The sequence below is a fragment of the Euphorbia lathyris genome, chromosome 7 (assembly GCF_963576675.1).
Source record: "Euphorbia lathyris chromosome 7, ddEupLath1.1, whole genome shotgun sequence".
Taxonomy (NCBI): domain Eukaryota; kingdom Viridiplantae; phylum Streptophyta; class Magnoliopsida; order Malpighiales; family Euphorbiaceae; genus Euphorbia; species Euphorbia lathyris.
Genome location: NC_088916.1, coordinates 82,568,905 through 82,576,447, shown reverse-complemented (window position 1 = coordinate 82,576,447; position 7,543 = coordinate 82,568,905). Strand labels below are relative to the sequence as shown.

Here is a 7,543-nt window from a genome sequence, read left to right as displayed (position 1 = left end):
TACCAAAGATTAGCGGACAATTTACGTCATAAGCAAAATCTAAAATAACGAAATCGGTAGGAAAAATAAATTTGTCAACTTTAACTAAAACATCCTCAATTATACCGTATGGTCTTTTAGTGGTTTGATCCGCTAATTGCAAAACCATATTGGTACGTTTGATGTCTTCTTCTAAGCCTAACTTATTAAAAATAGATAATGGCATCAAGTTAATGCTTGCTCCTAAATCACAGAGACAACTGGGAAATTCAATATCTCCCAATTTACACGGAATGGTAAAACATCCGGGATCTTTGAGTTTAGTGGGCAAATTGCTTGACACAATTGAACTACAATCTTTAGTTAGTGAAATGGATGAAATAACTTCCCAACTGATTTTCTTTGAAATTAAATCTTTGAGGAATTTACCATAATTGGGAATTTGCGTAATCGCATCCATAAACGTTAAATTAATATGCAAATTCTTAAGTTTGTCTAAAAATGTTAAAAGTTGTTTGTCATAGTCCTTATTGCGGACTTTGTGTGGAAAAGGTGGTTTGGGTACAAAAGTTTTTGTATTAGAGTCAATTGGTGCATCTTTTTGTTTCAATGTATCTTCTTTGGGCGTCGGTAAATCAGTTCCAGGTAAGGTCGAATTTCCGAGCATTTTCGGACCTAAGTAATTTTTCCCTGAACGAAGAGTGATAGCCTTAACATGCTCTTTCGGATTTTCTTCCGTATGGCTTGGAAGACTTCCCTCTTTGCGGGATGGAATTGATTTAGCGAGTTGTCCAATTTGAATCTCCAAATTATGGATGCTAGATGATTGGTTTTTAATAAGCTGATCGAATTTATTCTCGATCCGTTTAAAACCATCGTCGTGATTACTTATTTTTTCGCTCATAGCATCAATAAATTTGTCGATTTTAGAAGATAAAGTGCTAATCGTATCTCTTGATTGATTTTGATAATTAGCAGTACGATTTTGATTAGCATTAGTATTATTATTATTATCTCTCCAGTTAAAGTTAGGATGATTTCTCCACCCAGGATTATATGTATTGGAGTAAGGGTTATTAGGTTGGTTTTGCCCTTGGACAAAGTTTACCTGTTCAATTTCGCTCATACTTTCGTAATCCACATCCGTTTGGATTGGCTTACCATTACGATCACACGGTGCCATAAACCTATCAATTTTGTGCGATAAGGCAGAAAATTGGGCTTGCAACATCGCTACTGGATCAAGATTCACTATACCTTTAACTGATGAAGTTGCTGAGGATGATGGTTTCGCTAATGGTACGTGTCCACGTTCTGCGGGCCACATACTGCTGTTGATTGTCATTTCCTCCAAAAGTTCTCTTGCTTGGACAGATGTTTTCTTCATGAATAACCCTCCAGACATAGCGTCCAATGAACTTCGAGTTGTAGGATTTAGTCCATTATAAAATGTTTGCATTAAAAGTTCAGCGGGCAATTGGTGGTATGGGCATAAACGTTGAAGTTCTTTAAAACTTTCCCAAGCCCCATAAAGAGTTTCATTATCATTTTGAGAAAAAGATGTTAACTCTTTAATGACTCTTGTGGTTTTTGCTAAAGGAAAAAATTTTGATAAAAATGTTTGGGTTAATTGCTCCCAAGTCTCAAATGATGCGGCTGGCATAGAAGTTAACCATTCTTTGGCTCGATCCTTCAAAGTAAAAGGAAAAAGGCGAAGTTTGATTGCTTCTGCAGTTACATCAGTAATTTTAAAAGTGTCACAAATTTCTAAGAAATTTGTCAAATGGGTATTAGGATTTTCGTTAGGTAACCCGTAAAATGTTACGTTATTTTGCAACATATTAAGCAATGCTGGCTTAATTTCAAAATGGTGTGCATTAATTTGGGGTCTAACTATACTGTTTGTTACACCGGCCACTCCTGGCCTAGCGTAATCCATAAATGTGGCCATAACTTCTGGCTTGGTAATTCTAGTTTTTATTGGGGTTTTGTTTTTGTTTTTCTTTTCTTTCTTGTTCTTTTTAAGAATTCTTTCAATTTCTGGGTCAATAGGATCTGGTGACGTGCCTGAACTTCGAGAACTGCGCATGAACCTGAAATTTCGCACGAATCGAAACTACCTACAAAACAAAATTTGAAAAATAAATATGTTAGTAATTGAAAATTAATAAAATATAAAAGTTTGAATAAGTATGAATAAACCTAGATTCGAATTAAAACACGAAAAATTTAAAATTTTGTCGAAAATTTTGGCGTTCCCCGGCAACGGCGCCAAAAACTTGTTGAGCGATTTCCGCAAGTGCACGGTATACGCTTGTAGTAATAAAAGATATCGATCCCACAGGGAATGTTTTTCGAACAAAAACTTATTTTGAATCGGTTAAATTTACTTTAAGGTTTATAATATAAAAAATCGTTTAATTGGATTTTGGTTTTGAAATTGCTAGAATGAGAATTAGATTAGAGTATGAAGATGTTAGAAAATACTCTGATTTAAGAATGAATTTGCAAGATAGGAACGTTTAGTACTTTTTAGAAAAGTAAACAGATGTATTTATTTGCATTAAGCAAAGAAAACAACTTTAAACTTTGTACGAATTATAAAGATGAAATAAATGACGGAACCTCTAATTATTTGGCTTTGAACATGACAAAACCCTATCCGGGATAATTGCCCCTAATCAAATTAAAACTCTTTCGAGATAATAATTTGCCTAAGTGTTCAACAAAGTTTCCTTGTAAAGATTTTGAATTAAATACGTTTTAATGAAAACACCAACATCCACTTCGGATCCTTTACCAAAGTGCTGCATAAAAATCTATCGAATAGAACGGACTTTATTAGATGAAATATAAATTGATACAAGTTTACAAAGAATATGGAGCATGGAAACATTTGACGGCTTGCAAGTGAACGGGTTGTCAATCCTTTCCTTGGGTTTCGTTAGAGTTTGTCAGGCTCCGGGGCGGATCCTCTACTCAATCTTCTCGTTGAATCTTCGTAATAGAGACTGGGTCGGTCTACTACCAAAATGAAAACTAAACTGGAACAATGTCTAAACGCTACTAAACTTGTTATTATTGAATAAACAATGTGTGTACATCATATTGCTTTTTTACAGAATCGAAATCTAACTTCTGAATCACTTGACTCGGAATTTCTGCATAAATTCTATACTAATCTCTTTCTTCTACATATCTTCAACTCTCCATCAAATCTTTATTTATAGATGTTGAAGTGTCTTGATTGAAGTGTCGTGTCCGTTGTGAAGGATCGTGTCCGTTGCGAAAGGACGTCTTTATCCACCCGAACGATCGTGTTTCGTCGAAAACGAAAGTGTGTAACTAGGCTTCTACAGACTCCTGCTCGTACCGAGAATGTTAAATTCTCTACCGAGAATGGGGGAGCATCAATTGGTCTTCATATGAAGGGAAGGAGAAGCTGAGGAACGCGTGTCGCGACCGAGAATTTGGGGGCCGCGGTCGCGGCGCGGAACGTTTTTCACCTCTTTGGCTTTCGTTCGTGTCCTTGATTTGGCGTTATTAATTTCTGTCGTCTTCGACTCCTTTTTGTAGGGTTTTTCTTCTGTTTTCGAGCTCTTTTCGTTCCTATTTGGATTTTACCAAATATTTATGTACCTTACAAGAAAGAAACATATTCGAGAGTAAAAATCTTTCTAAACAGTTATAAATAGCATAAATTCGTAGTAATATTGATGTAATTATCGATGATATTTTAGGTATATTTTGGGCTTAACAATCAGTCCGTTCAAATTTTCTATTAGATATAGCTAAATTTGACCTTGCCTGACAATGATAGAATTAAAATTATATAATTTCGTAAGTTAGAAATAAATCTACAGTTTCCTAAACCATTAAAGGTAAATTTAAACCTTATCCTAACAGTCTGATTAGTTTCCACGTTTTAGAGCAGACTAAACTTGAACTCATAAATCAACATTCATGAATATCTCTAATAAGGTACAAATTAACCCTTGTCTGTTTTTGGAGAAGTGAAAATTTACTGGTAATGTAAGAAATTATGCAATTTTGCCTCTAATATTTTCAAACAATATCATTTTACCATATGTAACACTACCTCCATCCCATAATATAAGTCATTCTAGAGATTTTCATACAAATTAAGAAATACAATTAATGTAGAGTCTAATTAATGAATTTACATTAGTTAACTTGAAAAAAAATTATCTCTTATGTAATGGTTGGGCAATAAGTATTGGAATGTTCAAAAACACATAATAGACTGTTTGTGACAATAATTATTATCACATAATTGTGCAAAATTGTCACATAAATGTTTATGTGACAATTATTAGTTGTCATAAGAATTGTCACATAAAACTCCGTTGCTAAAAGTTTTTGATAAATGTGATAATAAAATATTATCACAAAAATTAAAATTTTTTTGTTACAATAAATATGTTATCACGTTACTTTTAATTGTTACAACTTTTATTGTAATTTAAAAATTAAATATTGTCACAAATATAATATGTTATCACATATTATTTTTTAATTTAAATTAAAATCATGTGACAACTATTGAGTTAATTGTCACAAATATTTTTTTGTACCAATTATTGTTGTAACATACATAAATTGGGGTGTTCGCTATGGTTACTTTGTTTTTTACAAAGTACCGTTACTTGGTGTGGTTTTCACCATTGGATTAATTTTATGCTATATCATCCAATGGTGAAAACCACACCAAGTAACGGTACTTTGTAAAAAACAAAGTAACCATAGCGGGCACCCATAAATTGGTAATAATAAATTTTATTGCAACAATTATAATGGTTACTACATTCTCACGAATTTATATATATAAATAAAATATATTTAAATATTATAATTGTTACACTACTTTAATTAGAAATAAAATAAAATAAACATATATAAAATTAAAAATATTTTATTAATAAAGTTGTAATAGTACATCAATTTAACTACAGTTAAATCTCGATAAATAAATGTTCGATAAAGTAATAACCTCGTTTATATAATAAATTCTTTCGGTCCCGACTTGGGCCAATGGACTAAAGTAATAACCTCGCTAAATGCATTAAGTAATAAAAATATTTAAATCCTTAAAGGCCTAATGAAAATATAAATTAATAATTATTGAATTACATACAATATATATATATATATATATATATATATACACACCAAAACCTTTCAATCAATCAACTAGAAGTATGCATCTATCGTCGATTGTTTTTTCTTTCCACATAAACCAAAATGAACACCATCCTTAACTTTTTGTAGTGCAAACACAACTTTTGGTATATTTTGCTCATGTTGCGGCAAGTGGTTGTTTAAGGTGACCATTGCTTGAAATGCCTCTTTTGACGATACATTTGCGACAACGCAACTATCATCTGATTCTGGATCATTTTCATCATCATTGTTCATTATTGACTAGATAATTTCTTCGTCTGTAGGTGATTCCATAACCACATACAATGTATGCATTTTACAATGAAAAATTATCTATAAAATAATAAATATTGATTTATCGATAAATGAATAATTTATTCATTCATCGATAAATAAATAATCTCGCTTAATGAATATTTTTTTCCGATCCCAAGAATATGCATTTATCGAGATTTTACTCTATAACTATTTGGATATCTAACCATGTGAATATTCATGTATCTAACCATTCTCTCTTTTACATGTACATTCTAACATTATTGACAACTCCTATATTCTATTGAGGACCTTGCAAATTCTCAGCCTCAACCGTATCAACCTTCAGATTATCTAACTCCACCAGCTCTATTTATCGACAAAAATCTGAAAAAGTAGATCATACACAATCAAAAATCCCAAACTTGTCACAGGTAGTAGTGCACAAATAGTATCAATGAAAAATTAGATATCACTAAGAAGCAATTGAAAATATAAATTACATACCATTAAGCTGAAACAACTTTCCTACAGAGTCAGAGAGCAAATCAGCCCTTGGAAACCAGAGATATCCCAATCATCTATGGGTAACGGCGGATCCAGAATTTGAGGGAGGAGGAGCAAAACTCTGTGTAAATATTTTTTAGGCTAATGGTTGTAGCCAATAGCAAAAATACACCTAACATTTTGGGTCAGGAGCAATTTTACCACTAACGTCTAAAATTGTGCAATTTTACCCCTAATGTTTGTAGCCAAGAGCAATTTTACCCCTAACGTTGATAAATTGGATCAATTTCGGACATTATTATAACATACAACCATTTTTTCTTTATTTTGCACAAATTACATATCAATTTGTTCTAAGAAAAGGATATAATGTTTTTTGTAATTTAATAATAAAATTGGAGATTAATATTTATAAATTCGGTGAATTTTTTTTTGTCTAATTCGTACAAAATACATTATATTTTTAATGTTTTTTTCTTATTTTTTTCACATCCTAACATATGTTTGTGATTTATTAATGATAAAATAACGCATGTGTGAAGTATAAATGGCAAGATTCATGACCGGAAGACAGTTTGATGAATTATTTCTCAAATTGACCTAATTTATCAACGTTAGGCGTAAAACTGCTCTTAGCTTCCAACATTAGGGATAAAATTGCACTATTTTAGACATTAGAGGTAAAATTGCTCCTGACCCAAAACGTTAGGGGTATTTTTAGCTCGAGTTTCCTGCGTAACTATATTTGTAGAATGTTGAGGAAGTGAACTTTTTGACATGAAGCACCCAAAAGTACATTAATCTAAAATTGGTTTCAAATCTAATATTTCAAGCTACAAGTGCACAACTACCTATAATGTCGTGTTAGTACCAATTAAACCATTTCTGAAGCAAAAGAAAACAAGATCAGTTCCTAAAACTAACAGAGAACTCAATTTTATAGACACAAGGGCCGGCCCTGGTTATAGGCCCGGGGTGCAACGGCCTAGGACCCAGGGCCGGAAGGGGCCCAAAAAAAAATTCTACCTTTATATGTATATATGAAAATTAATTTTTTTATAATATAAATAGTGATAAAATTATATAGAAGGGTCTATTTATTTCTGAAAGCCCGTTGATAATTGGAGAACCGCAATTGGCGCATCAAAGACAAAGCTGATTCCTCTGCTTCGCTCTCGATCTGCAAAAAACGCAACTGGTCCTGCGATTAAGACAGAGAAGCTATGTAGTGGTTACTGATTGAAAATGGGATGCCGATGGAATCGCATTGCCGAGGGCGCGACGTCTGTTGCCGGACGCACGATTCTAATAGGGGAGGTTGGTATAAAAAATTATAAATATATAGAAGAGAGAAACACATAAATTGTGATAATACTTTTAAGTTGATACACAATTATATTTTATGTCACATATTATTAACTTTTTGTTATAATTTTTAACTGTAACAAAAAATTTTAGTTATAAATAAAATTTATTCTAAAAAAATAAATAAAAAATTGTGATAAAAAATTTTTGGATTGTCACAACTAAATTTTGTAACAACTGCCAAATATATTGTCACGTGTTTTTTACATTTGATTACAACTATTTATTGTAACAAATTTATTTATAAAGAAGTCAA

General features: G+C 32.0%; 1 non-coding gene across 1 annotated transcript; it reads left to right on the top strand.

Moving 5' to 3' along the window:
- The first annotated feature begins 1,454 nt into the window (after window positions 1–1,454).
- Window positions 1,455–1,561, top strand: LOC136201739 (small nucleolar RNA R71). Its single transcript, XR_010674080.1, has one exon. It is a non-coding gene; the product is annotated as a small nucleolar RNA R71 (small nucleolar RNA).
- The last annotated feature ends 5,982 nt before the right edge of the window (window positions 1,562–7,543 follow it).